This window comes from Phascolarctos cinereus, unplaced genomic scaffold (assembly GCF_003287225.1).
Source record: "Phascolarctos cinereus isolate Bilbo 61053 unplaced genomic scaffold, phaCin_HiC Scaffold_5;HRSCAF=322, whole genome shotgun sequence".
NCBI classification, from domain to species: domain Eukaryota; kingdom Metazoa; phylum Chordata; class Mammalia; order Diprotodontia; family Phascolarctidae; genus Phascolarctos; species Phascolarctos cinereus.
This window is the reverse complement of record NW_027555958.1, coordinates 448,826,349-448,840,055: the sequence shown is the minus strand read 5'-3', so window position 1 is coordinate 448,840,055 and position 13,707 is coordinate 448,826,349. Positions and strand designations below refer to the sequence as shown.

The window sequence follows — 13,707 nt, the reverse complement described above, 5'->3', positions numbered from 1 at the left end:
GAACTCGCATGGTAAAATCCATGATGACCACACCTTCCACAGGACTCCACTGCCTCCCAACCTTGGCTTCTCTGCAGTGTGATGACAGACTGACCTTGCCCTCTGCAGAGTCCAGGAAGCTGAGGCCCAGCAAGAGAGGCTTGTTGGACGGGCTCCCAGTCCACGCAGTGAGGCCGGACTCCTGGGTGTGTTCTCTGGCCTCACCATGCTAGTTACAGCATTGCAGAATTACACAATCACCTGGTCCAACGCTTTTTGGGCAGAGACTCCCCTTTGATATAGGCTTGTCCAGTTTTTGCTTGAAACTTCCAGTGATGGGAAACCCAGGGCCCCCTGAAGTAGCCTATTTCTTATTTTTTTTGGAAGTTAAAAAAAGTGATTCAATATGTATTTAAACAGCATCAGTTCTTTCTCTGGGGATGGATAGCATTTTTCATCATTAAGTCCTTCTGAGTTATCTTGGATCATTGTATGGCTGAGAATAAAGTCATTCACAGCTGATCATCTTACAATACTGCTGTTACTTTGTACACAGTAATGTAACTTTGCATCAGCTTATGTAAGTCTTTACAGGTTTAGTTTTTTTTTTGAGAGCATCCTGTACATCATTTCTTACAGGACAATAGTATTCCATCACAATTACATACCATAATTTGTTCAGCCATTCCTTAATAGATGGGCTTCCACTCAATTTCCAATTCTTTGCCACCAGAAAAGAGGTACTATAAATATTTTTGTACATATAGGTCTTTTCCTTTAACCTCTTTTTGGATATAGACCTAGTAGTGGTATTGCACAGGTTTTATAGCTCTTCGGACATAGTTCAAATTGCTCTGCAGAATAGTTGAATCAGTTCACAACTCCACCAACAGCATGTTAATGTCTCATTTTTCCCACATCCCCTCCAACACTTGTCATTTTCCTTTTCAGCTTTATTAGCCAATCTAATAGGTATGAGGTAGTACCTCAGAATTGTTTTAATTTGCATTTCTCCACTCAATATGAGTTAGAGTACTTTTCCATATGGCTTTAGGTAGCTTTGATTACTTAATCTGAAAACTTTTCATATCTTTTGATCATTTGTCAATTGAGGAATGGCTCTTATTTTTATAAATTTGACTCAGTTCTCTATATATTTGAGAAAACAGGCCTTTATCAGAGAAACTTGCTTGAAATATTTTTTCACAGTTACAATTGCTAACTGTATTTCACTCCATCCTATTTCCTCCTCTATTTATTCTATTCTCTCTTTCCTTTCACCCTGCCCCTCTTCAAAAGTGGTTTTGCTTCTGACTACTCTCTCCTTGAATCTGCCCTCCCTTCTATCACCCTCGCTTCTCTTATAACCTTCCCCTTCTACTTTCCAGTAGAGTAAGACAGATTTCTGACTTTGCGTTATTCCCTTTTTGAGCCAACTCTGATGAGAGTAAGGCTCACTCATTCCCTCTCGCCTCCCTCATCTTCTCTTCCATTGTAAAAGCTTTTCCTTACCTCTTTTAAGTGAGATAATTTGCCCCATTCTGCCTTTCCTTTTCCCTTTCTCTCAGTGTTTTCCTCTCTCACACCTTAATTTTTTATTTTTAGATATCATCCCTTCATATTCAACTCACACCTATGCCCTCTATCTATATATATTGCTTCTAAAGTTCTTATGAGTTACAAGTATCATCTTTCCATGTAGGAATTTAAACAGTTTAACCTTATTAAGTCCCTTATGATTTCTCTTTCCTGTTTACCTTTTTATGCTTCACTTGAGTCTTGTATTTGAAAGTCAAATTTTCTATTCAGATCTGGTCTTTTCATCAAGAATGCTTGAAAGTTCTCTATTTCATTGAATGTCCATCTCTCCCTTCCCCCCCCCACCGCACCCCAAAGCATTATACTCAGTTTTGCTGGGTAGATGATTCTTGGTTGTAATCCTAACTCAGAATATCATATTCCAAGACTTTTGATCCTTTAATGTAGAAGCTGCTAAATCTTGTGTTATCCCAACTGTGGCTCTATGATACTTAGATTGTTTCTTTCTGGCTGCTTGTAATATTTTCTCCTTGCACTGGGAGCTCTGCAATTTGGTTATAATATTCCTGGGAGTTTTCATTTTGGGATCTCTTTCAGGAGGTGATTGGTGGATTCTTTCAATTTCTATTTTATCCTCTGGTTCTAGAATATCCAGACTGTTTACCTTGATAATTTCTTGAAAAATGATGTCTAGGCTCTTTTTTTTTTAATTATGGCCTTCAGGTCATCCCATAATTGTTAAATTATCTCTCCTGGATCTATTTTCCAGGCCAGTTATTCTTCCAATGAAACATTTTACATTGTCTTCTATTTTTTCATTCTTTTGGTTTTGTTTTGTTGTTTCTTGATTTCTCACAAAATCATTAGTTTCTATTTGTGTAGTCTAACTTTTAAGGAATTTTATTCTTCAGTGAGCTTTTGTACCTCCTTTTCCATTTGGCCAATTCTACTTTTTTTTTTTTTGTGAGGTGATGAGGTTAAGTGGCTTGCCCAGGGTCACACAGCTAGTGAATATCATGAGTCTGAGGCCAGATTTGAACTCAGGTCCTCTTGATTCCAGGGCCAGTACTCTATCCACTGCGCCATCTAGCTGCCCCTCAATTCTACTTTTTAAGGAGTTTTTTCTTCAGTGAATTTTTTGTGTCTCTTTTTCCATTTGGCCAATTCTGCATTTCAAGGCATTCTTCTCCTCACTGGGTTTTTGTACCTCTTTTACCATTTGGCCTAGTCTGTTTTTTAAGGTATTATTTTCTTCAATATTTGTGTCTCCTTTACCAAGCTGTTGACTCTTTTTTCATGATTTTCTTGCATCACTCTCATTTCTCTTCCCAATTTTTCCTCTACCTCTCTTACTTGATTTTTGAAATCCTTTTTGAGCCCTTGCATGGCCTGAGACCAATTCATATATTTCTTGGAGGCTTTGGATGTAGGAGCTTTGACTTTGTTATTTTCTTCTGAGTGTGTGTTTTGATCTTCCTTGTCACCAGAGTAACTTTCTACGGTCAGATTTTTTTCTGTTCTTTGCTCATTTTCCCAGTCTATTTCTTGACTGTTAACTCTTCATTAAAGTGGGGCTCTGCTTCCAGGGTGGAGGGGGCACTGTCCCAAGCTTCAGGGTTATTGCGCAGCTGTTTCCAGAGATACTTCTTGGGACCTATAAATTTCTAGTTCTTCCAAGGTGGTGTGATCTAAGGAGAGGTGCTTACTCCTACTCTGGTCTATAAGTGACCGCAAGCACTCTTTTCTGCCCTGGAACTGTTATGAAGGTCTCTGTTCCACTGTGGCCTGCAAGCTCTGGTGTGCTAGTGCTCTACTTTGCCCTGTGATTGTCACCCAGGACTGAAACCCAGATCTGAGGATGGGTAAAGTAACCGATTCCTGCCCTCAGCGCCGGCGAAGAGATCCCTGTAATCTCCTTGTGACCAGTTGTTTGACCCCTTTACTGTCTGTGGGCTAAGAGCTCTAGAAGCAGCCACTGCAGCTGCTGATTCATTCACTCCCAATGCCTGCTCCTGATATTCTGGGGCCTGGCATGACCTGCCCTGAGCTGTGCTCCATTCTCACCCCGGTATGACAGACCTTTCCTGATGACCCTCTATGTTGTCTTAGAAAGGTCAACTTTCTAAGTTGACTAGAACTTAACTTAGTCTACTAGTTGGCTAGACTATTGGCTAGAAAATTACTTCACCCTGTCTTTTTTGGGGGTATGCTGCCCCAGGAATTATTTTTATGCCATTATTTAAAGGTGTTCAGAGGGGTTTGGGGGAGAGCTCAGGTGGGTCACTGCTTTTTCTCTGCCATCTTGGCTCTGCCTCTGAAGTAGCCCATTTCATTTTAGATTCAGTTGGGCTGATGTAACCCCCAGATACCTGAAGACAGCTTTTGTGTCTCTCCCCACCCCAGCCTTCTCTCCACCAGGTTAAACATCCCCAGCTGCTTCAGTTGATCCTTATACAGTCTGGGCTCAAGGCCCTACATAACCTTGGTGGGGTGAAGGGAACAAGTATTTATTAACCACTTATTATGTGTTGGTCAAGTACTGTGCCAAGTGCTTCTACAAATATGATCTCATTTGATCCTCTCAAGGTGAGGCAAGGAGGTAGGTGGTATTATTATCACCATTTTACAGTTGAAGAAACTGAGGCAGATGGAAGTGAATTGAGTTGCTCAGTCTTGACTCCAGAACCAGCACTCTATCAACTGTGCTACCTAGCTGCCCAAGGCATATCTAATGTATAATATAATAGGATATAAAATTTTACAAATGATGACTGTTGTCCACCTTATCCTCCAGAATACTCTCTCTCCTCTCTGGGTTTCTGGGACACTAGTCTCTTCTGGTTCTCCCCCTACCTGTCCGACCATTCTTGATACAATATCCTTTGCAGGATTGCTATCTACATGATACCCCCTAACTGCGGTTTATTCCCCAAGGTACGCTGTCCTGGCCCCTTTTCTATTCTGTCTCTACACTCATCTCTTGGTAATGCAATCTCCTAGGCTTTTAAACTACCATCTCTATGCAGATGAATCCCAGATCTATATAGCCAACCTGTCACTCCCCTGAGCTTGTGGCTTGCATGGCCAACTGTATATTGGACAATTCAAACTGGATGTTCCATGGGCATCTTAAATTCACAGATTCAAAACCAAACTATTGTCTCCCTAAGGTCTTCTCTCTTCCAAATTCCCTATTTTCCGTCAAAGGTACCACCATCCTTCCAGTCCCCCTGGAATGAGCCTGGATTTCTCATTCTTCCTCATCTCACATATTCAACTGATTGACAAGTCTTGACGTTTCTACCCTAGGCCTGATGACCACACTTCTGGATTATTGAAATAGCCTCCTGATTGGTCTTCTGTCTGACTGAGTTCATTGTCCACACTGCAACTGAAGTAATTTTTCTTAAGTGCAGATCTGAGCATGTGACTCTTCTATATATCCATTCTAGGGGCTCCCTATCATCTTGAGGATAAATAATAATAATAGCTAGCATTTATATTGGAAGATAAGTGCTATTATCATCATTTAACAAAGAAGGAAACAGAGGCAGACAGGGATTAAGTGACTTGTTCAGGATCACATAGCTAGTAAGTATCTGAGGTTAGATTTGAATTCAGGTCTTCCTGACTCCAGGTCCGGTGTTTCACCACCTAGATAAAATAGAAATTCCTGTTTAGCTTTTCAAGCCCTACACAGTTTGGCCCCAACATATCCTTCCAGCCTCAGTGGGCATTCCTCCTCCATCCATACTCTGTGATACAGCCAAGCTGGCTTCTCTCTGTTCCTCATACAGGTCACCGCATCTTTCGGTCTCCATGACTTTGTGCTGGCTATCCAAATGCCTGGAATGCACCCCGCACTCCCTCCACCTCACTGAGTCTCTCCTTTTCCCTGAGATGCTGCTCAGGCTTCATCTGCATGAAGCCTTTCCAATTGCTTAACCCCTTCCCTCCCAAACCACCTTGTACATATTTGAACGTGTTCACCTCATATTTTTGCTGTGCATATTTTTATGTGTACTCTCTTCCATTAGAATGTCAGCTCCTTCAGAGTAGGGCTTGTTTCATTCTTTTCTTTTTCTTTTGAACTTTAGTTTTCCTGAGTTTTTTTGTCCTTTGCTTTTTGTGGTCTGTGTTCACTTCTGCAGCGTTTCATGGTTTTCCCTTGCAGCCTCTGGGTTTAGCTTAGTGACTGGCACACAGGAGATACTTGCTGAATTGTTTCTTGGTTGATTGACTGGTCACCTGCCACCTGCATAATTTTCAAAGGAGGAGAAGTGATTGCACGTGGATCCAGACAGCAATACTAACACTTAGCTCTATGGTGTCTGCCTTGCATGCAGCTGAATATGTTGATGTTTATATTAGTGCACGCTTTTGAATTGTATTAATTTTATATTCAAACTCAACATATAGTAAAACAGAGCTCATTTTTCCCCACCCTCCCCCAAACCCACACCTCTTTTGGACTTCCCTATTCCTGTCAAAGACGCCATCATCCTTCTAGTCTCCTGGTTTCAAAACATTGGCATTATCTCAGACTCCTTGCTCTTCCTTACCCCATGTATCCAGGCACTTGCCAAATCTTGCCTCTCTTCCTTTCTCTACACTCATCTAGCTCCCCCCTGAATTTAACCCTCTTCTCTTCTGGCTGTTGCCAGAAGACTTTTGCAATAGTAAGGCCAATGCTGCGTCTAATTCACCACAAGTGCCAGGGTCTTTTCTCTCAAGGAGTTCACATTCTAGGTTTTTAAGATAGTGGATGTAGCATTGGGCCTGGAATCAGAAAAGCCTGAATTCAAATCCCACCTCAGCCACTTAGGAGCTGTGTGGACCTGGTTCTCCTCTTGCCTTTCCTTTCTGACTGCTCCTCAGTCCTATGGCACGTGCCCCATTCTTGGGTGTTCACCAGGGTGCTGTCCTGGGTTCTTTTCTCTTCTCCCCCTCTAGTATTTTCCTTGGTGATTGTCATCAGCTCCCACGGATTCAATGATCATCTCTATGGACATGATTGTCAGATCTATTTGTCAAGCCCTAATCCCTCTCCTGACCTCCAGTCTCACTTTTCCAGTTGCTCATTGGACAGGTCGAACTGGACGTTCCATCTCAAACTGACATGTCCAAAATGGAACTTACAATCTTTTCCTCCAAACCTTGTCTTCTTCCTAACTTCCTTATTACAGTAGAGGGTACCACCATAGCCTCAGTTATCCAGAACTGAAACCTAGGTGTCATCCTCACCTTCTCATCCTATCTCACCCTTCATATTCAATCTATCATCAAGGCCAGTTGATTCAATCTTTGAAATAGCTCTCTAGAACATCCCCTTCTCTGCTCTGACACTGCCACCATCCTGGGAAAGCCCTTATCTCCTCATGCCTGGACTATCGCACCAACTGCTTCAGGGTTCTGCCTGCTCCAGGTTTCTCCACTCCAGTCTAGCCTCTAATCAGATGTCAGAGTGATCTTCCTAAAGTACAAGTCAGCCCATGGTGCCCTTTTATTGAAAAAGCCCCAATGGTTCTTAATTACCTCAGAGGTCAAATATAAAATCTTCTGGCTTTTAAAACCCTTCATAACCTGACCCCTACCACCTCTCCAGTCTTCTTACACCTCCCCCCCACCTGCCCCAGTAATCTGCAATGCAATGACACTGGCATTCTGGCTGTTTCTTGAACAAGATGCTCTACTTCCAGGTTCTGGACATTTTCCCTGGCTATCCATCATGCCTAGAACTCTCTTCCTCCTTGTCTATACCTCCTGGCTTCCCTGGCTTCCTTCAAGCCCAACAAGGAAGCCTTTCCTGCTCCCCCCATATGCTAGTGCATGCCCTCTGTCATTATGTCCAATGTATCTTGTCTCTAGCACATTTGTGATAATTATTTGCATGTTGCCTCCCCTTGTTAGACTGTGAGTTTCTTAAGGTTGGGAGCTGTTTTTTTACCTTTCTTTGTATCTCCAGTGCCTGGCACATCCTAGGTGCTTCACAGTTGTTTGTTCACTTGACTTGTCTTTGAAGGAATGTAACTGAATGTCTAAATGGGCCAGCTAGCCTAGGTTGTGTAGAATCACTGACAGAGCTATAAGGACTTGCAGAGACCATTGAGTTCAAGCCTTTCATTTTGCAGATGAGGAAACTGAGGCCTAGTGACTTCCTAAAGGTCTGAGTAGGAGAGTAAGTACCAGAGTCAGGATTTGCACCCAGCTCTCTGCCTCCAGAGACATCTTCTCCACCCATCCCACCTCCTCTAAAGAAGCCAGGTGCCTCTCAAAAATAAGGAAAGCCCTGTATTTCAATAGCACCTCAAGGCTAACCCAGTCCTTTCTTCTCAAACAGCCCCTGTAGAGTAGATAATAAGAGTGGAGATTATTGTCCCTATATGCAGATGAAGAAACTGAGGCACAGAAAGGGGGGGTCACTTGTCCAGAATCTCAAAGCTCAGGAGTGGAGTCAAGAATTAAACCCATGTTCTTAGATCCTAGACCATAGGACAATAGAATTTAGCAGTAGGAGGGATATTAGAAATACATCCAATGTCCACATTTGGTAGATGGGGAAACTGAGGCCCAGAGACTGGAAGCCGACTAATGTCACAACCAAGATTGAAACCCCAGGCTTCTGACTTCCAAGAAATGTTCTCCCTGTGACAGCTGGCTCACTCAGGGAAGGTTTCCTGGAGATTGGGTGGGGGTGGGGGACTTAGGGGAGATCCAGGGTATGCAGGAGGGCATTCTAGGAAGAGGAAATAGCAATTAACTAGCTGGGCCCTCCTCCTGTCCCTGGAGCCTGATATTTCTGAAGGGAACCTGGTGTGGGGCCTGGCCTGCCCAGCCTTTCCCAGAGCCAAGGCTTCCTGATGCCTGGTAGTCTGACCAGCTGAGGCCCGTGAGAGCACCCTGCCAGCATGCATTCCCAGTCCGCCCTTCCATCCTGGGTCCCAGACCCTGCCCTATCTCTCCCAGAGCCAGGCCTTCTGTCCCGGTTGCTGGTTCTCACACAGATCTAGGGCTCAGCCTCCCAGGGGAGCCCCCAGCTCAATAGACTATCAGGGGTCCCCATCTCTCTCACAGCCTTGCTGTCCGGGGTGGGTGAGGGGAGTGGACGGAGGGGGCCATACTAACACCCAGCCAGCCCCTGTTCCTCGATCCTAATCCCACCCCCTCCCCCATGCCAGCTCCTAGCCACTCTGGCCTCTCCCTTTCCTCAGTGATGTAAGGAAGAGATGGATGGGGGTCAGTGTCAGAAGGAGCTTGTGGGGGGTCCTGGGACAAGAGGTCTCTCCAGGAGCCACATCTGCTCTATTGGGGCTGGGCCAAGCACTTGGGGACTGGGCTGGGCTGAGCTGCGCTGGGCTGGTCCGTGGCAGGTTCTTTCCCTGAGCTTTGGGAAAGGATGGAGCCCTGCTAGCTGTGCCCTGCCTGGCTTGGCTCGACTTCTGAGGGCCTGTGTCATGGTAATGAGGACAGATGCGCTAGAGTGGAGAAGGAAGAGGAGGCGGGGGTAGAGGGGAGCAAGGCCTTTGTCCAGCCCTTGTCTTCATGGAGGGCCCTCTAAGGGAGACAAGAGGGGCCTGCCAGAGGCTGAGTGGAAGCAGTCAGCCGCCCGTCACTTCGGCAGCCGGCTGTAGTTAGTGGAGGCGAGGGAGCTTCCCTGGGTGAGAGTCTTGGCTCTGGCCCAGCCAGGACCTGAACAAGACCCCTTTCCCCACCCCCAGCCCCCAGAGAGGTGAGCCAGGGGAAGCTCATCCCTAGCAGGCCCAGCTCTCACCGGCAGGAAGTTTACCCTGATATAGAGCCTGAAGCTGCCTTGTCACACCTTCTTTCTGTGGCTCCTGGTTCTGACCTCTGGCCCAGCGGCCAAAGGCTCATCACTCCTTGCCATTCATCTTCAGGGCTCTCCCAAGCCTCCTCTTCACTCCCGTGACTCCTGCTGCCACCGGGCCTGGCCTGATCTCTTTCTTCTGTCCCTCCCTCCCTCCCTCTGCTCCTGTGTAGGGTCTCAGGTCAGAATGTTGGCTATTCTCTCATTTCACAATGAAAGAGACCTTAGTAGCGTCTCTTCCCAGGCCTAGAGGGAAGACATCTTAGTGGGAGGAATATTCAGAGAAGCACATTTTGCCATAATGTAAGGGAAAGCTTCCTCCCCTGCATAACTATTTTAAAGTGGAATGGGCTATTCTTGGGAGGTAGTGAGCTCTCCATCACTGGAGGTCTTCAGGGAGAGGGTGGATGACTTTTGGTGGGATGGGTGTTCTAGTCACCATGTTCTCATTCTGGACTTGATCCTTCAGTGCTGAAATTCTGAAAGGGGCATTTTGTGGAGCAAATAAGGTTCCCTGGAAATGTGGGTAATGACTCTTTTCTGGGTCCCAAAGTTCTCATCTATAAAATGGGGATAATTCTTTTGTTCTCTCCCTCATGGGTTGCTGTGAGAAAAGTGCTTTGAAAACCTTAAAACATCACAGAAATAGGAACAGTATTTATTCTTATTTGTGAGTGTGTGTGTGTGTAAATACTGAGAACCCTAGAAGTTATAGCAGGGTGCTGAGGGCTGTTTCAAGAGCCAAGACCAGCCTGTCATGGGGCCCAGCTATCAGGAATCCCTGCCTAGGTCCAGAGTCATCCCAGGGTCCTCTTTGTGTCCTTGGGAGTAGGGTGGCCTGGCCAAACCCTTGGGCTTAAGGTCAAACCCAGAAGGAGATGTGTTGTTTGGGGGGGGGGGGACCAGGGCCCCTTGGTAGGCCAGGGGAGACCAGAGGACCATGGGATCTGGAGTTGGAAAGAACTACAGAAATAATCTAATCCAAACCTTCCGTTTTATAGATGTGGAAGCTGAGGTCTAAAGCAGGTAGTTGGTTTGCCCAAGGTCATTCTGGCAGCTCACAATCAGGATTTCAGCTCAGGTTTTGATTCTAAATATACTGTCCTTTCCATGACATCACCTGTTGTGTCAGGGGCAGCTTTCTGGAACTGGTCAAGACCACCTGGAACCTGGGGCAGGTAGGGGAGGGGCAGCCCTTCCTTGGTTATGAGTCGAGGCCTGTCAGAGGCTATGGTGGCAGTGATGATCCTTCTATCCAGAAAGGCAGAAGCTTCCAATGTCTATGGCTGAAGTTGGGCCAATGGGCCATATTTCTCTCTGTGTTTGGAGGCTGGGTAAGGGCCAGGGGGTGGGTGCCACTAGGCAGGTTTATTCTGTTCCATTGAGGAGGTCAGTGATAAATCTTACAGACTCCACCGAGATCTCCTAGGACTCATCACCACCAGCAAATGCATCCCCTCAGTGAGCCCCAGCTGCCTTTCTCTCTCCTGCTCCCACTGCCAAGGAACTTTGGGAATGGCTGCTCAGCCAGCCTTCCAGTCCCCTGGAGGTCCCCCTGGACCTCTCCTCCCCACACACTTCTAAGACAGGGGGAACCCTGCACGTCCACACCAGAGCTGACTGCTCAGGTCACTTACACCCCTCAGTGTCTCAGGTCTGGCATCTCCCACACCAAACCTATTTTGGGGTTAGCCTTCCTCCAGGAAGCTTGCCCAGAGGAGGCCAATCTCTCCCTTGCCCTTGCTGCACTCACATAGACTCACAGGGTCCTGAGTCCAGGTGGAGAAAGAAGACCTGGGCATGATGCAAGGAAGTCAGGGAAGAGAGCCATGAGACTATTGTTCATTGCATTTGGAATAAGGTTGTGCTGGTGCCATTTTTGGACACCAGGTATTATTCTCTTTAGACACCTGCCCTCTCAGTTAACCTCGTCTTTGCCACACTCTATCATCCATCCACAAGGGCCTTCGTGTTAATCCTGATACATAACACTGGATCCCCACATTGGAGCAGCCTTTGTAGACAGAGGCTGTTCCAGATGTCTAGTGTGCCTTTCATCTGCACCTCCACCTCTCAGAATCCCTAATATCCTTCAAAGCTCAGCTCTTGTCGCTTCCTATGTGAAACCTTTCTCGATCCCCCCAGATGCTAGGGCCTCCCCAAATCATCTCGGACTTTTCTTGTACACATATTGTACACACTCAGTTGTGCCCAGGGCAGGTACTTTGTCTTGTATCCTCTGTACAATGCCAACATGATAGAACCACTTAAGAAATGTTTGCTGATTGACTAGGAAAAAACATTTAAGCAAAACCAACAGATGGCCAGTTCCTTATGAGGACTGTGTGTTTGGCCACCCATTAAAAAAAAATATATCAGTTTTCCAGGACCCTGGATGGCCACTCCATTCAATCAGATTGTGCTGCCTTTTAGGGTTTTTTTTTAATGTTACTGGAGTGATTATTTCTTTTGCTTTCTTAGTTCCCCTGGTTCTTCTTTCTTCCCTCTGCATCACTTCATAAACTCTTCCTATGTTTCTTTAAATTCCTTGTAATCGTGTCCCATTTTACTGCGGCCCTAGAGTTTGCTCAGCCATTGCCCAGTTAATAGGCAATTACCTTACTTCTAATTCTTTGCTATGACAAATATTTTGGAATAAGGCGCCTCTATTCTTCCCCCTTGATTTTGGCCTTTTTGGGTTTTAATCCAAGCCCAGTCTCTCGCTACCTATGTGACCTCAATGAGCCTTAGTTTATTCATCTGTAAAATGAGGGAGTTGGAATAGATAACCCTTGAGGGCCCTTCCACCACCAAATCACTTACCCCAGTGCCTGGCACGTAGTAGGCACACGTTTCTTGCCTCTTGAGGGGGTGTGCCCCGAATTCCATCTCCTATGGCCTTTCTGTTGTCTGAGCCCCATACCAGGTCTGCACTTCCTCCTCCTCTTCACCTCCAGCTCAAGCTCCACCTTCAGTATGAAACCTCTCCAGAGTCCCCTAGCTATCAGTGCCCACCCTCCTGCCCACCAAACTACCTGGTATTCATCTTTTATTTGTTCCCTGTGGTTATTTAGTCCTTTTCAGTCATGTTCAACTCTTCATGACCCCATTTGGGGTTTTCTTGGCAGAGATACTGGAGTGGGTTGCCATTTTCTTCTCCAGCTCATTTTTACAGATGAAGAAACTGAGGCAAAAAGGGTGAAGTGACTTGCCCAGGGTCACACAGCTAGTAAGTGTCTGAGGTCAGATTTGAACTCGGGAAGATGCGTCTTCCTGACCCCAGGCCTGGCGTTTTAAGTACAATGGTACCATCTAACTGGTATTTTTCTATATTTGCAGGCTTCCTAGTCATTCTCTTACTGGGCTGTGGGCTTCTCTAAGGGTACTGATAGATAGGAGTTCTTGGGGACCTGGGTTCTAGGCCCTGCTCCAATTCATCCTCCACACAGCTACCAAACTGACCATTCTAAATTTTGTATTTGCTGATCTATGAATATATTTCTCACCAGTAGAGCGTAAGCTCTATGTGTCCAGCAAGGATTGGCTTGCTTTTTTTTTCATTTATTTATATTTATTTTTGGCTAGGCAATGGGGTTAAGTGACTTGCCCAGGGTCACACAGCTGGTGAGTGTTAGGTGTCTGAGGCTGGATTTGAATTCAGGTGCTCCTGACTCTAGGGCCAGTCAGTGTGCTATCCACTACACCACCTAGCTGCCCCTGATTGGCTTGCTTTTGCCTTTGTCTTCCTGGCACCCAGGAAGGTGCCTAGTACTTAGGAAGCACTTCATAAATGCGTGTTCATTGACTGATTCTTCTATTACAGACCTGAGCAAAATCACTGATTTGGGGTCCTCAGTTTTCTCCCTTGTCAAAAGAGGAAGTCAGATTCAATAGTGTCTACAGGAGTGATTGTAACTCCCTTAGGATGGTGTGATGTTAGGAGGGCCTATAACTTACTAGGAGTGATTATGTAGCATTGCCCAGGGTCACCCAGCTGGCAGGGGTCAGCCAGGATTCAAACTGCAGAGCTAGGTCAGTTCTCTTGTCCTGACAAACCATTACATCTCGCTGATCTGTTATGCTTCTTTCTCCTCCAAAGGGCTCTCTATGTTGTAACTGCTTAACAACATTGGACTAAAACTAAGATTTTACTTTTGGTGAATATTATCTGAAATATGGGGTTCATGGCTTTGGGCTTGGAAAGCCCTGGTTAAGCGGAGATTTTGTTGTAAGAGGAGAACTGATCTGGAGAGAATTCATCCGTGGCAGTGGTTTGGAAAGAGCCCTGACTGGATCCACAGTCCCAGTCCCAATACGTGATGTGTGATCTGGGGCAAGCCATGTAATATCTCTGCCCTCTAGTT

The 13,707-nt window shown here is 45.7% G+C and overlaps 1 long non-coding RNA gene across 2 annotated transcripts in view; it reads right to left on the bottom strand.

The window, feature by feature from the left end:
- Positions 1-5,014: 5,014 nt before the first annotated feature.
- Positions 5,015-13,707, bottom strand: part of LOC110209316 (uncharacterized) — a 21,510-nt gene continuing 12,817 nt past the window's right edge. For both annotated transcript variants that reach the window (XR_013487432.1, XR_002324779.2), the window contains exons 2-3: positions 5,509-5,773; positions 5,015-5,172 (exon numbers count right to left, since the gene is read on the bottom strand). This is a non-coding gene — a long non-coding RNA (uncharacterized LOC110209316). The remainder of the gene's footprint in view (positions 5,173-5,508; positions 5,774-13,707) is intronic.